Source organism: Narcine bancroftii (assembly GCF_036971445.1).
Source record: "Narcine bancroftii isolate sNarBan1 chromosome 5 unlocalized genomic scaffold, sNarBan1.hap1 SUPER_5_unloc_2, whole genome shotgun sequence".
Lineage (NCBI taxonomy): Eukaryota > Metazoa > Chordata > Chondrichthyes > Torpediniformes > Narcinidae > Narcine > Narcine bancroftii.
In genome coordinates this window covers 480,993-497,989 of record NW_027211802.1, presented here as the reverse complement: position 1 = coordinate 497,989, position 16,997 = coordinate 480,993, and positions in this window count along the sequence as shown.

Genomic DNA, 16,997 nt, shown 5'->3' with positions numbered 1-16,997 from the left:
CGCAGGTTCTCCCCTACGTACGATGTACAGGTTCTCCCCTATGTGCGACGTAGAAGTTCTCCCCTACATGAGACGTTCAGGTTCTCCCCTACGTGAGATGTACAGGTTCTCCCCATTCTACGACACGCAGGTTCTCCCCCACGTACGATATACAGGTTCTCCCCTACGTACAACGTACAGGTTCTCCCCTACATACGACGTACAGGTACAATCCTATATACGACGTTCAGGTTCTCCCCCACGTACGATGTAAATGTTCTCCCCTACGTACGACGTACAGGTTCTCCGCTACATACGATGTACAGGTTCTTCCCTACGTATGATGTACACTTTCTCTCCTATCTATGATATGCAGGTTCTCCCCTATCTACGACGTACAGGTTCTCCCCTACGTGAGACGTACCGGTTCTCCCCTACGTGAGATGTACAGGTTCTCCCCATTCTATGACATGCAGGTTCTCCCCTATCTTCGACGTACCGGTTCTCCCCTACGTGAGAAGTACAGGTTCTCCCCATTCTATGACATGCAGGTTTTCCCCTATGTAAGACGTACAGGTTCTCCCTTATCTATGACATGCAGATTCTCCCCTATGTAAGACGTACTGGTTCTCCTCTATCTATGACATGCAGGTTTTCCCGTATGTTCGACGTGCATTTTCTCCCCTATCTATGATATGCAGGTTCTCACCTATCTACGACGTGCAGGTTCTCCCCTATATATGACATGCAGGTTTTCCCCTATGTATGACGTATAGGTTCTCCCAACGTACGATGTACAGGTTCTCCCCTACGTACAACGTACAGGTTCTCCCATACATACGACGTACAGGTTCTCTCTTATGTACGACGTACAGGTTCTCCCCTATCTATGATATGCAGGTTCTCCCCGATCTACGACGTGCAGATTCTCCCCTATCTATGACATGCAGGTTCTCCCCTAAGTAAGACGTACAGGTTCTCCCCTATCTATGACATGCATTTTCTCCCCTATGTAAAACGTACCTGTTCTCCTCTATCTATGACATGCAGTTTCTCCCCTACATAAGATGTACAGGTTCTCCCCTACGTACGACGTACAGGTTTTCCCCTGCGTACGACATACAGGTTCTCTCCTACTTAAGACGGGCATTTTCTCCATTACGTACAACGTACAAGTTGCCCACTATGTACGACGTACAGGTTCTCCCCTATCTTTGACGTCCAGGTTCTCCCCTATCACTGACATGCAGGTTCTCACCTATCTCTGACATGCAGGTTCTCCCCTACATAAGACGTACAAGTTCTCCCCTACGTAAGATGTACAAGTTCTCCCCTATGTATGACGTACAGGTTCTCCCCTATCTCTGACATGCAGGTTCGCCCCTATCTATGACAGAAGTTCATTTCCTACGTACGACGTACATGTTCTTCCCTACTTACGACGTACTGGTCCTTCCCTAAACAAGACGTACAGGTTCTCACCTATCTATGACATGCAGGTTCTCCCCTCCGTGAGATGTACAGGTTCTCCCCTATGTACAACGTACAGGTTCTCCCCTACGTGCGACGTACAGGTTATCACTAACGTATGATGTATAGGTTTACTCCTATGTACAACGTACAGGTTATCCCCATGTACGACGTAAAGTTTCTCCCAACGTAAGAATGTACAGTTACACGCCTACGTTCGACGTACAAGTTCTCCCCTATCTATGACATGGAGGTTCTCCCCTACATAAGGCATACAGATTCTCCCCTCCGTACAACGTACAAATTCTCCCCTATCTATGACACGCAGGTTCTCCCCTACGTACGATGTACAGGTTCTCCCCTATGTGCGACGTAGAAGTTCTCCCATACATGAGACGTGCAGGTTCTCCCCTACATGAGATGTACAGGTTCTCCCCATTCTACGACACGCAGGTTCTCCCCCAAGTACGATATACAGGTTCTCCCCTACGTACAACGTACAGATTCTCCCCTCCGTACAACGTACAAATTCTCCCCTATCTATGACACGCAGGTTCTCCCCACGTACGATGTACAGGTTCCCCCCTAGGTACGATGTACAGGTGCTCCCTACGTCTGATGTACAGTTTCTCCCCTTCGTACGACGTACAGGTTCTCCCCTATCTATGACGTGCAGGTTCTCCCCTATCTATGATATGCAGGTTTTCCCCGATTTACGACATGCAGGTTCTCCCCTATGTAAAACGTACAGTTTCTCCCCTATTATGACATGCACATTCTCCCCTATGTAAGACGTACAGGTTCTCCTCTATCTATGACATGCAGGTTCTCCTCACGTACGATGTACAGGTTCTACCCACATACGACATGCAGGTACTCCCCTCCATACGACGTACAGGTTCTCCCCACGTAGGACGTACAGGTTCTCCCTGACATAACAAGCACAGGTTCTCCCAATGTATGACGTACAGGTTCTCTTCTATGAATGACGTACAGGTTCTCCCCTACATATGACATACAGATTCTCCCCTAAGTACGACATACGGTTCTCCCCTACGAATGACGTACAGGTTGTCCCCTACGAATGACGTACAGCTTCTCACTTACGAGTGACATACAGGTTCTCCCCTATCTACAACCTGCAGTTTCTCCCCTACATAAGACGTAGAAGTTCTCCCCTACGTACGACGTACAGGTTCACCCATACCTTACGACATACAGTTTTCCCCTACGTATGACGTAAAGGTTTTCCCCTTCGTACTACGTACAGGTTCACCCCTATCTATGACATGCAGGTTCTCCCCTATCTACGATGTGTAGGTTCTCCCCTATCTATGACATGCAGGTTCTCCCCTATGTAAGACGTACATGTTCTCCTCTATCTATAACATGCAGGTTTTCCTCTATGTACGACGTACAGGTTCTCCCCTATCTATGATATGCAGGTTCTCCCCTATCTACGACGTGCAGGTTCTCCCCTATATATGACATGCAGGTTTTCCCCTATGTATGACGTATAGGTTCTCCCAACGTACGATGTACAGGTTCTCCCCTACGTACAACGTACAGGTTCTCCCATACATACGACGTACAGGTTCTCTCTTATGTACGACGTACAGGTTCTCCCCTATCTATGATATGCAGGTTCTCCCCTATCTATGACGTGCAGGTTCTCCCCTATATATGACATGCAGGTTCTCCCCTATGTAAGACGTACTGGTTCTCCTCTATCTATGACATGCAGGTTTTCCCGTATGTACGACGTGCAGTTTCTCCCCTATCTATGATATGCAGGTTCTCCCCGATCTACGACGTGCAGATTCTCCCCTATCTATGATATGCAGGTTCTCCCCTATGTAAGACGTGCAGGTTCTCCCCTATCTATGACATGCATTTTCTCCCCTATGTAAAACGTACAGGTTCTCCTCTATCTATGACATGCAGGTTTGCCCCTATGTACGACGTGCAGGTTCTCCCCTATCTATGACATGCAGCTTCTCCCCTATCTATGACCTGAAAGTTGTCTCCTACGTACGACGTACAAGTTCTTCCCTACGTACGACGTACAGGTTCTTCCCTACGCAAGACGTACAGGTTCTCCCTTATCTAAGACATACAGGTTCTCCCCTATTTGCGACGTAGAGGTTCTCCCCAACGTACGATGTACAGATTTACTCCGAAGTACAATGTACAGGTTATCCCTAAGTACGACGTACAGGTTCTCCCCGACGTCCGACATACTGGTTCTCCCCTATGCAAAAAATGCAGGTTCTCCCCTATGTAAGATGTACAGGTTGCCCTCTATCTATGACATGCAGGTTCTCTCCTATGTACGATGTACAGGTTCTCCCCTACGTACAACGTACAGGTTGTCCTCCACGTACGACATACAATTTCTCCCCTGCTTAAGACGTACATGTTCACCCCTACGTACGACATATAGGTTCTCCCCTACGTGAGATGTACAGGTTCTCCCCTATGTACGACGTACAGGTTCTCCCCTACGTACGACGTACAGGTTCTCCCCTACATGCGACATACAGGTTCTCACTAACGTATGATGTACAGGTTTACTCCTATGTACAATGTACAGGTTATCCCCATGTACGATGTACAAGTTTACACCTATGTACAACATACAGATTCTCCCCTACGTATGACGTACAGGGTCTCCACTACGTATGACGTACAGGATGTCCACTACGTATGACATACAGGTTCTCCCCTACGTACGACGTACAGGTTCTAATCTACGTGAGACGAACAGTTTCTTCCCTACGTGAGACGTACAGGTTCTCACCATTCTATGACATGCATGTTCTCCCCCATGTTTGACGTAAAGGTTCTCCCTACGTACAATGTACAGTTACACGCCTACGTTCGACGTAAAAGTTCTCCCCTATCTATGACACGCAGGTTCTCCCCTACGTACGATGTACAGGTTCTCCCCTATGTGCGACGTAGAAGTTCTCCCCTACATGAGACGTTCAGGTTCTCCCCTACGTGAGATGTACAGGTTCTCCCCATTCTACGACACGCAGGTTCTCCCCCACGTACGATATACAGGTTCTCCCCTACGTACAACGTACAGGTTCTCCCCTACATACGACGTACAGGTACAATCCTATATACGACGTTCAGGTTCTCCCCCACGTACGATGTAAATGTTCTCCCCTACGTACGACGTACAGGTTCTCCGCTACATACGATGTACAGGTTCTTCCCTACGTATGATGTACACTTTCTCTCCTATCTATGATATGCAGGTTCTCCCCTATCTACGACGTACAGGTTCTCCCCTACGTGAGACGTACCGGTTCTCCCCTACGTGAGATGTACAGGTTCTCCCCATTCTATGACATGCAGGTTCTCCCCTATCTTCGACGTACCGGTTCTCCCCTACGTGAGAAGTACAGGTTCTCCCCATTCTATGACATGCAGGTTTTCCCCTATGTAAGACGTACAGGTTCTCCCTTATCTATGACATGCAGATTCTCCCCTATGTAAGACGTACTGGTTCTCCTCTATCTATGACATGCAGGTTTTCCCGTATGTTCGACGTGCAGTTTCTCCCCTATCTATGATATGCAGGTTCTCACCTATCTACGACGTGCAGGTTCTCCCCTATATATGACATGCAGGTTTTCCCCTATGTATGACGTATAGGTTCTCCCAACGTACGATGTACAGGTTCTCCCCTACGTACAACGTACAGGTTCTCCCATACATACGACGTACAGGTTCTCTCTTATGTACGACGTACAGGTTCTCCCCTATCTATGATATGCAGGTTCTCCCCGATCTACGACGTGCAGATTCTCCCCTATCTATGACATGCAGGTTCTCCCCTAAGTAAGACGTACAGGTTCTCCCCTATCTATGACATGCATTTTCTCCCCTATGTAAAACGTACCTGTTCTCCTCTATCTATGACATGCAGTTTCTCCCCTACATAAGATGTACAGGTTCTCCCCTACGTACGACGTACAGGTTTTCCCCTGCGTACGACATACAGGTTCTCTCCTACTTAAGACGGGCATTTTCTCCATTACATACAACGTACAAGTTGTCCACTATGTACGACGTACAGGTTCTCCCCTATCTTTGACGTCCAGGTTCTCCCCTATCACTGACATGCAGGTTCTCACCTATCTCTGACATGCAGGTTCTCCCCTACATAAGACGTACAAGTTCTCCCCTACGTAAGATGTACAAGTTCTCCCCTATGTATGACGTACAGGTTCTCCCCTATCTCTGACATGCAGGTTCGCCCCTATCTATGACAGAAGTTCATTTCCTACGTACGACGTACATGTTCTTCCCTACTTACGACGTACTGGTCCTTCCCTACACAAGACGTACAGGTTCTCACCTATCTATGACATGCAGGTTCTCCCCTCCGTGAGATGTACAGGTTCTCCCCTATGTACAACGTACAGGTTCTCCCCTACGTGCGACGTACAGGTTATCACTAACGTATGATGTATAGGTTTACTCCTATGTACAATGTACAGGTTATCCCCATGTACGACGTAAAGTTTCTCCCAACGTAAGAATGTACAGTTACACGCCTACGTTCGACGTACAAGTTCTCCCCTATCTATGACATGGAGGTTCTCCCCTTCATAAGGCATACAGATTCTCCCCTCCGTACAACGTACAAATTCTCCCCTATCTATGACACGCAGGTTCTCCCCTACGTACGATGTACAGGTTCTCCCCTATGTGCGACGTAGAAGTTCTCCCATACATGAGACGTGCAGGTTCTCCCCTACATGAGATGTACAGGTTCTCCCCATTCTACGACACGCAGGTTCTCCCCCAAGTACGATATACAGGTTCTCCCCTACGTACAACGTACAGATTCTCCCCTCCGTACAACGTACAAATTCTCCCCTATCTATGACACGCAGGTTCTCCCCACGTACGATGTACAGGTTCCCCCCTAGGTACGATGTACAGGTGCTCCCTACGTCTGATGTACAGTTTCTCCCCTTCGTACGACGTACAGGTTCTCCCCTATCTATGACGTGCAGGTTCTCCCCTATCTATGATATGCAGGTTTTCCCCGATTTACGACATGCAGGTTCTCCCCTATGTAAAACGTACAGTTTCTCCCCTATTATGACATGCACATTCTCCCCTATGTAAGACGTACAGGTTCTCCTCTATCTATGACATGCAGGTTCTCCTCACGTACGATGTACAGGTTCTACCCACATACGACATGCAGGTACTCCCCTCCATACGACGTACAGGTTCTCCCCACGTAGGACGTACAGGTTCTCCCTGACATAACAAGCACAGGTTCTCCCAATGTATGACGTACAGGTTCTCTTCTATGAATGACGTACAGGTTCTCCCCTACATATGACATACAGATTCTCCCCTAAGTACGACATACGGTTCTCCCCTACGAATGACGTACAGGTTGTCCCCTACGAATGACGTACAGCTTCTCACTTACGAGTGACATACAGGTTCTCCCCTATCTACAACCTGCAGTTTCTCCCCTACATAAGACGTACAAGTTCTCCCCTACGTACGACGTACAGGTTCACCCATACCTTACGACATACAGTTTTCCCCTACGTATGACGTAAAGGTTTTCACCTTCGTACGACGTACAGGTTCACCCCTATCTATGACATGCAGGTTCTCCCCTATCTACGATGTGTAGGTTCTCCCCTATCTATGACATGCAGGTTCTCCCCTATGTAAGACGTACATGTTCTCCTCTATCTATAACATGCAGGTTTTCCTCTATGTACGACGTACAGGTTCTCCCCTATCTATGATATGCAGGTTCTCACCTATCTACGACGTGCAGGTTCTCCCCTATATATGACATGCAGGTTTTCCCCTATGTATGACGTATAGGTTCTCCCAACGTACGATGTACAGGTTCTCCCCTACGTACAACGTACAGGTTCTCCCATACATATGACGTACAGGTTCTCTCTTATGTACGACGTACAGGTTCTCCCCTATCTATGATATGCAGGTTCTCCCCTATCTATGACGTGCAGGTTCTCCCCTATATATGACATGCAGGTTCTCCCCTATGTAAGACGTACTGGTTCTCCTCTATCTATGACATGCAGGTTTTCCCGTATGTACGACGTGCAGTTTCTCCCCTATCTATGATATGCAGGTTCTCCCCGATCTACGACGTGCAGATTCTCCCCTATCTATGATATGCAGGTTCTCCCCTATGTAAGACGTACAGGTTCTCCCCTATCTATGACATGCATTTTCTCCCCTATGTAAAACGTACAGGTTCTCCTCTATCTATGACATGCAGGTTTGCCCCTATGTACGACGTGCAGGTTCTCCCCTATCTATGACATGCAGCTTCTCCCCTATCTATGACCTGAAAGTTGTCTCCTACGTACGACGTACAAGTTCTTCCCTACGTACGACGTACAGGTTGTTCCCTACGCAAGACGTACAGGTTCTCACCATTCTATGACATGCATGTTCTCCCCCATGTTTGACGTAAAGGTTCTCCCTACGTACAATGTACAGTTACACGCCTACGTTCGACGTAAAAGTTCTCCCCTATCTATGACACGCAGGTTCTCCCCTACGTGAGATGTACAGGTTCTCCCCATTCTACGACACGCAGGTTCTCCCCCACGTACGATATACAGGTTCTCCCCTACGTACAACGTACAGGTTCTCCCCTACATACGACGTACAGGTACAATCCTATATACGACGTTCAGGTTCTCCCCCACGTACGATGTAAATGTTCTCCCCTACGTACGACGTACAGGTTCTCCGCTACATACGATGTACAGGTTCTTCCCTACGTATGATGTACACTTTCTCTCCTATCTATGATATGCAGGTTCTCCCCTATCTACGACGTACAGCTTCTCCCCTACGTGAGACGTACCGGTTCTCCCCTACGTGAGATGTACAGGTTCTCCCCATTCTATGACATGCAGGTTCTCCCCTATCTTCGACGTACCGGTTCTCCCCTACGTGAGAAGTACAGGTTCTCCCCATTCTATGACATGCAGGTTTTCCCCTATGTAAGACGTACAGGTTCTCCCTTATCTATGACATGCAGATTCTCCCCTATGTAAGACGTACTGGTTCTCCTCTATCTATGACATGCAGGTTTTCCCGTATGTTCGACGTGCAGTTTCTCCCCTATCTATGATATGCAGGTTCTCACCTATCTACGACGTGCAGGTTCTCCCCTATATATGACATGCAGGTTTTCCCCTATGTATGACGTATAGGTTCTCCCAACGTACGATGTACAGGTTCTCCCCTACGTACAACGTACAGGTTCTCCCATACATACGACGTACAGGTTCTCTCTTATGTACGACGTACAGGTTCTCCCCTATCTATGATATGCAGGTTCTCCCCTATCTATGACGTGCAGGTTCTCCCCTATATATGACATGCAGGTTCTCCCCTATGTAAGACGTACTGGTTCTCCTCTATCTATGACATGCAGGTTTTCCCGTATGTACGACGTGCAGTTTCTCCCCTATCTATGATATGCAGGTTCTCCCCGATCTACGACGTGCAGATTCTCCCCTATCTATGACATGCAGGTTCTCCCCTAAGTAAGACGTACAGGTTCTCCCCTATCTATGACATGCATTTTCTCCCCTATTTAAAACGTACTGGTTCTCCTCTATCTATGACATGCAGTTTCTCCCCTACATAAGATGTACAGGTTCTCCCCTACGTACGACGTACAGGTTTTCCCCTGCGTACGACATACAGGTTCTCTCCTACTTAAGACGGGCATTTTCTCCATTACATACAACGTACAGGTTGTCCGCTATGTACGACGTACAGGTTCTCCCCTATCTTTGACGTGCAGGTTCTCCCCTATCACTGACATGCATGTTCTCCCCTATCTCTGACATGCAGGTTCTCCCCTACATAAGACGTACAAGTTCTCCCCTACGTAAGATGTACAAGTTCTCCCCTATGTATGACGTACAGGTTCTCCCCTATCTCTGACATGCAGGTTCGCCCCTATCTATGACAGAAGTTCATTTCCTACGTACGACGTACATGTTCTTCCCTACTTACGACGTACTGGTCCTTCCCTACACAAGACGTACAGGTTCTCACCAATCTATGACATGCAGGTTCTCCCCTCCGTGAGATGTACAGGTTCTCCCCTACGTACAACGTACAGGTTCTCCCCTACGTGCGACGTACAGGTTATCACTAACGTATGATGTATAGGTTTACTCCTATGTACAATGTACAGGTTATCCCCATGTACGACGTAAAGGTTCTCCCAACGTAACAATGTACAGTTACACGCCTACGTTCGACGTACAAGTTCTCCCCTATCTATGACATGGAGGTTCTCCCCTACATAAGGGATACAGATTCTCCCCTCCGTACAACGTACAAATTCTCCCCTATCTATGACACGCAGGTTCTCCCCTACGTACGATGTACAGGTTCTTCCCTATGTGCGACGTAGAAGTTCTCCCATACATGAGACGTGCAGGTTCTCCCCTACGTGAGATGTACAGGTTCACCCCATTCTACGACACGCAGGTTCTCCCCCAAGTACGATATACAGGTTCTCCCCTACGTACAACGTACAGGTTCTCCCCTACGTACGACGTACAGGTTCTCCTCTATCTATGACATGCAGGTTTTCCCCTATATACGATGTACAGTTTCTCCCCACGTACGACGTACAGGTTCTCCCCTATCTATGACGTGCAGGTTCTCCCCTATCTATGATATGCAGATTTTCCCCGATTTACGACGTACAGATTCTCCCCTATGTAAGACGTACAGGTTCTCCTCTATCTATGACATGCAGGTTTGCCCCTATGTACGACGTGCAGGTTCTCCCCTATCTATGACATGCAGCTTCTCCCCTATCTATGACCTGAAAGTTGTCTCCTACGTACGACGTACAAGTTCTTCCCTACGTACGACGTACAGGTTCTTCCCTACGCAAGACGTACAGGTTCTCCCTTATCTAAGACATACAGGTTCTCCCCTATTTGCGACGTAGAGGTTCTCCCCAATGTACGATGTACAGATTAACTCCGAAGTACAATGTACAGGTTATCCCTAAGTACGACGTACAGGTTCTCCCCGACGTCCGACATACTGGTTCTCCCCTATGCAAAAAATGCAGGTTCTCCCCTATGTAAGATGTACAGGTTGCCCTCTATCTATGACATGCAGGTTCTCTCCTATGTACGATGTACAGGTTCTCCCCTACGTACAACGTACAGGTTGTCCTCCACGTACGACATACAATTGCTCCCCTGCTTAAGACGTACATGTTCACCCCTACGTACGACATATAGGTTCTCCCCTACGTGAGATGTACAGGTTCTCCCCTATGTACGACGTACAGGTTCTCCCCTACGTACGACGTACAGGTTCTCCCCTACATGCGACATACAGGTTCTCACTAACGTATGATGTACAGGTTTACTCCTATGTCCAATGTACAGGTTATCCCCATGTACGATGTACAAGTTTAAACCTATGTACAACATACAGATTCTCCCCTACGTACGACGTACATGTTCTCCACTACGTATGACGTACAGGATGTCCACTACGTATGACATACAGGTTCTCCCCATTCTACGACACGCAGGTTCTCCCCCACGTACGATATACAGGTTCTCCCCTACGTACAACGTACAGGTTCTCCCCTACATACGACGTACAGGTACAATCCTATATACGACGTTCAGGTTCTCCCCCACGTACGATGTAAATGTTCTCCCCTACGTACGACGTACAGGTTCTCCGCTACATACGATGTACATGTTCTTCCCTACGTACGATGTACACTTTCTCTCCTATCTATGATATGCAGGTTCTCCCCTATCTACGACGTACAGGTTCTCCCCTACGTGAGACGTACCGGTTCTCCCCTACGTGAGATGTACAGGTTCTCCCCATTCTATGACATGCAGGTTCTCCCCTATCTTCGACGTACCGGTTCTCCCCTACGTGAGAAGTACAGGTTCTCCCCATTCTATGACATGCAGGTTTTCCCCTATGTAAGACGTACAGGTTCTCCCTTATCTATGACATGCAGATTCTCCCCTATGTAAGACGTACTGGTTCTCCTCTATCTATGACATGCAGGTTTTCCCCTATTTAAAACGTACTGGTTCTCCTCTATCTATGACATGCAGTTTCTCCCCTACATAAGATGTACAGGTTCTCCCCTACGTACGACGTACAGGTTTTCCCCTGCGTACGACATACAGGTTCTCTCCTACTTAAGACGGGCATTTTCTCCATTACATACAACGTACAGGTTGTCCGCTATGTACGACGTACAGGTTCTCCCCTATCTTTGACGTGCAGGTTCTCCCCTATCACTGACATGCAGGTTCTCACCTATCTCTGACATGCAGGTTCTCCCCTACATAAGACGTACAAGTTCTCCCCTACGTAAGATGTACAAGTTCTCCCCTATGTATGACGTACAGGTTCTCCCCTATCTCTGACATGCAGGTTCGCCCCTATCTATGACAGAAGTTCATTTCCTACGTACGACGTACATGTTCTTCCCTACTTACGACGTACTGGTCCTTCCCTACACAAGACGTACAGGTTCTCACCTATCTATGACATGCAGGTTCTCCCCTCCGTGAGATGTACAGGTTCTCCCCTACGTACAACGTACAGGTTCTCCCCTACGTGCGACGTACAGGTTATCACTAACGTATGATGTATAGGTTTACTCCTATGTACAATGTACAGGTTATCCCCATGTACGACGAAAGGTTCTCCCAACGTAACAATGTACAGTTACACGCCTACGTTCGACGTACAAGTTCTCCCCTATCTATGACACGCAGGTTCTCCCCTACGTACGATGTACAGGTTCTCCCCTATGTGCGACGTAGAAGTTCTCCCATACATGAGACGTGCAGGTTCTCCCCTACGTGAGATGTAGAGGTTCTCCCCATTCTACGACACGCAGGTTCTCCCCCAAGTACGATCTACAGGTTCTCCCCTACGTACAACGTACAGGTTCTCCCCTACGTACGACGTACAGGTTCTCCTCTATCTATGACATGCAGGTTTTCCCCTATATACGATGTACAGTTTCTCCCCACGTACGACGTACAGGTTCTCCCCTATCTATGACGTGCAGGTTCTCCCCTATCTATGATATGCAGGTTTTCCCCGATTTACGACGTACAGATTCTCCCCTATGTAAGACGTACAGGTTCTCCTCTATCTATGACATGCAGGTTTGCCCCTATGTACGACGTGCAGTTTCTCCCCTATCTATGACATGCAGCTTCTCCCCTATCTATGACCTGAAAGTTGTCTCCTACGTACGACGTACAAGTTCTTCCCTACGTACGACGTACAGGTTCTTCCCTACGCAAGACGTACAGGTTCTCCCTTATCTAAGACATACAGGTTCTCCCCTATTTGCGACGTAGAGGTTCTCCCCAACGTACGATGTACAGATTAACTCCGAAGTACAATGTACAGGTTATCCCTAAGTACGACGTACAGGTTCTCCCCGACGTCCGACATACTGGTTCTCCCCTATGCAAAAAATGCAGGTTCTCCCCTATGTAAGATGTACAGGTTGCCCTCTATCTATGACATGCAGGTTCTCTCCTATGTACGATGTACAGGTTCTCCCCTACGTACAACGTACAGGTTGTCCTCCACGTACGACATACAATTTCTCCCCTGCTTAAGACGTACATGTTCACCCCTACGTACGACATATAGGTTCTCCCCTACGTGAGATGTACAGGTTCTCCCCTATGTACGATGTACAGGTTCTCCCCTACGTACGACGTACAGGTTCTCCCCTACATGCGACATACAGGTTCTCACTAACGTATGATGTACAGGTTTACTCCTATGTACAATGTACAGGTTATCCCCATGTACGATGTACAAGTTTACACCTATGTACAACATACAGATTCTCCCCTACGTACGACGTACAGGTTCTCCACTACGTATGACGTACAGGATGTCCACTACGTATGACATACAGGTTCTCCCCATTCTACGACACGCAGGTTCTCCCCCACGTACGATATACAGGTTCTCCCCTACGTACAACGTACAGGTTCTCCCCTACATACGACGTACAGGTACAATCCTATATACGACGTTCAGGTTCTCCCCCACGTACGATGTAAATGTTCTCCCCTACGTACGACGTACAGGTTCTCCGCTACATACGATGTACAGGTTCTTCCCTACGTACGATGTACACTTTCTCTCCTATCTATGATATGCAGGTTCTCCCCTATCTACGACGTACAGGTTCTCCCCTACGTGAGACGTACCGGTTCTCCCCTACGTGAGATGTACAGGTTCTCCCCATTCTATGACATGCAGGTTCAACCCTATCTTCGACGTACCGGTTCTCCCCTACGTGAGAAGTACAGGTTCTCCCCATTCTATGACATGCAGGTTTTCCCCTATGTAAGACGTACAGGTTCTCCCTTATCTATGACATGCAGATTCTCCCCTATGTAAGACGTACTGGTTCTCCTCTATCTATGACATGCAGGTTTTCCCGTATGTACGACGTGCAGTTTCTCCCCTATCTATGATATGCAGGTTCTCACCTATCTACGACGTGCAGGTTCTCCCCTATATATGACATGCAGGTTTTCCCCTATGTATGACGTATAGGTTCTCCCAACGTACGATGTACAGGTTCTCCACTACGTACAACGTACAGGTTCTCCCATACATACGACGTACAGGTTCTCTCTTATGTACAACGTACAGGTTCTCCCCTATCTATGATATGCAGGTTCTCCCCTATCTATGACGTGCAGGTTCTCCCCTATATATGACATGCAGGTTCTAATCTACGTGAGACGAACAGTTTCTTCCCTACGTGAGACGTACAGGTTCTCACCATTCTATGACATGCATGTTCTCCCCCATGTTTTACGTAAAGGTTCTCCCTACGTACAATGTACAGTTACACGCCTACGTTCGACGTAAAAGTTCTCCCCTATCTATGACACGCAGGTTCTCCCCTACGTGAGATGTACCGGTTCTCCCCTACGTGAGATGTACAGGTTCTCCCCATTCTATGACATGCAGGTTCTCCCCTATCTTCGACGTACCGGTTCTCCCCTACGTGAGAAGTACAGGTTCTCCCCATTCTATGACATGCAGGATTTCCCCTATGTAAGACGTACAGGTTCTCCCTTATCTATGACATGCAGATTCTCCCCTATGTAAGACGTACTGGTTCTCCTCTATCTATGACATGCAGGTTTTCCCGTATGTACGACGTGCAGTTTCTCCCCTATCTATGATATGCAGGTTCTCCCCGATCTACGACGTGCAGGTTCTCCTCTATATATGACATGCAGGTTTTCCCCTATGTATGACGTATATGTTCTCCCAACGTACGATGTACAGGTTCTCCCCTACGTACAACGTACAGGTTCTCCCATACATATGACGTACAGGTTCTCTCTTATGTACGACGTACAGGTTCTCCCCTATCTATGATATGCAGGTTCTCCCCTATCTATGACGTGCAGGTTCTCCCCTATCTCTGACATGCAGGTTCGCCCCTATCTATGACAGAAGTTCATTTCCTACGTACGACGTACATGTTCTTCCCTACTTACGACGTACTGGTCCTTCCCTACACAAGACGTACAGGTTCTCACCTATCTATGACATGCAGGTTCTCCCCTCCGTGAGATGTACAGGTTCTCCCCTACGTACAACGTACAGGTTCTCCCCTACGTGCGACGTACAGGTTATCACTAACGTATGATGTATAGGTTTACTCCTATGTACAATGTACAGGTTATCCCCATGTACGACGTAAAGGTTCTCCCAACGTAACAATGTACAGTTACACGCCTACGTTCGACGTACAAGTTCTCCCCTATCTATGACATGGAGGTTCTCCCCTACATAAGGGATACAGATTCTCCCCTCCGTACAACGTACAAATTCTCCCCTATCTATGACACGCAGGTTCTCCCCTATGTACGATGTACAGGTTCTCCCCTATGTGCGACGTAGAAGTTCTCCCATACATGAGACGTGCAGGTTCTCCCCTACGTGAGATGTACAGGTTCTCCCCATTCTACGACACGCAGGTTCTCCCCCAAGTACGATATACAGGTTCTTCCCTACGTACAACGTACAGGTTCTCCCCTACGTACGACGTACAGGTTCTCCTCTATCTATGACATGCAGGTTTTCCCCTATATACGATGTACAGTTTCTCCCCACGTACGACGTACAGGTTCTCCCCTATCTATGACGTGCAGGTTCTCCCCTATCTATGATATGCAGGTTTTCCCCGATTTACGACGTACAGATTCTCCCCTATGTAAGACGTACAGGTTCTCCTCTATCTATGACATGCAGGTTTGCCACTATGTACGACGTGCAGGTTCTCCCGTATCTATGACATGCAGCTTCTCCCCTATCTATGACCTGAAAGTTGTCTCCTACGTACGACGTACAAGTTCTTCCCTACGTACGATGTACAGGTTCTCCCCTATGTGCGACGTAGAAGTTCTGCCCTACATGAGACGTTCAGGTTCTCCCCTACGTGAGATGTACAGGTTCTCCCCATTCTACGACACGCAGGTTCTCCCCCACGTACGATATACAGGTTCTCCCCTACGTTCAACGTACAGGTTCTCCCCTACATACGACGTACAGGTACAATCCTATATACGACGTTCAGGTTCTCCCCCACGTACGATGTAAATGTTCTCCCCTACGTACGACGTACAGGTTCTCCGCTACATACGATGTACAGGTTCTTCCCTACGTACGATGTACACTTTCTCTCCTATCTATGATATGCAGGTTCTCCCCTATCTACGACGTACAGGTTCTCCCCTACGTGAGACGTACCGGTTCTCCCCTACGTGAGATGTACAGGTTCTCCCCATTCTATGACATGCAGGTTCTCCCCTATCTTCGACGTACCGGTTCTCCCCTACGTGAGAAGTACAGGTTCTCCCCATTCTATGACATGCAGGTTTTCCCCTATGTAAGACGTACAGGTTCTCCCTTATCTATGACATGCAGATTCTCCCCTATGTAAGACGTACTGGTTCTCCTCTATCTATGACATGCAGGTTTTCCCGTATGTACGACGTGCAGTTTCTCCCCTATCTATGATATGCAGGTTTCCCCGATCTACGACGTGCAGGTTCTCCCCTATATATGACATGCAGGTTTTCCCCTATGTATGACGTATAGGTTCTCCCAACGTACGATGTACAGGTTCTCCCCTACGTACAACGGACAGGTTCTCCCATACATACGACGTACAGGTTCTCTCTTATGTACGACGTACAGGTTCTCCCCATTCTATGACATGCAGGTTTTCCCCTATGTAAGACGTACAGGTTCTCCCTTATCTATGACATGCAGATTCTCCCCTATGTAAGACGTACTGGTTCTCCTCTATCTATGACATGCAGGTTTTCCCGTATGTACGACGTGCAGTTTCTCCCCTATCTATGATATGCAGGTTCTCCCCGATCTACGACGTGCAGATTCTCCCCTATCTA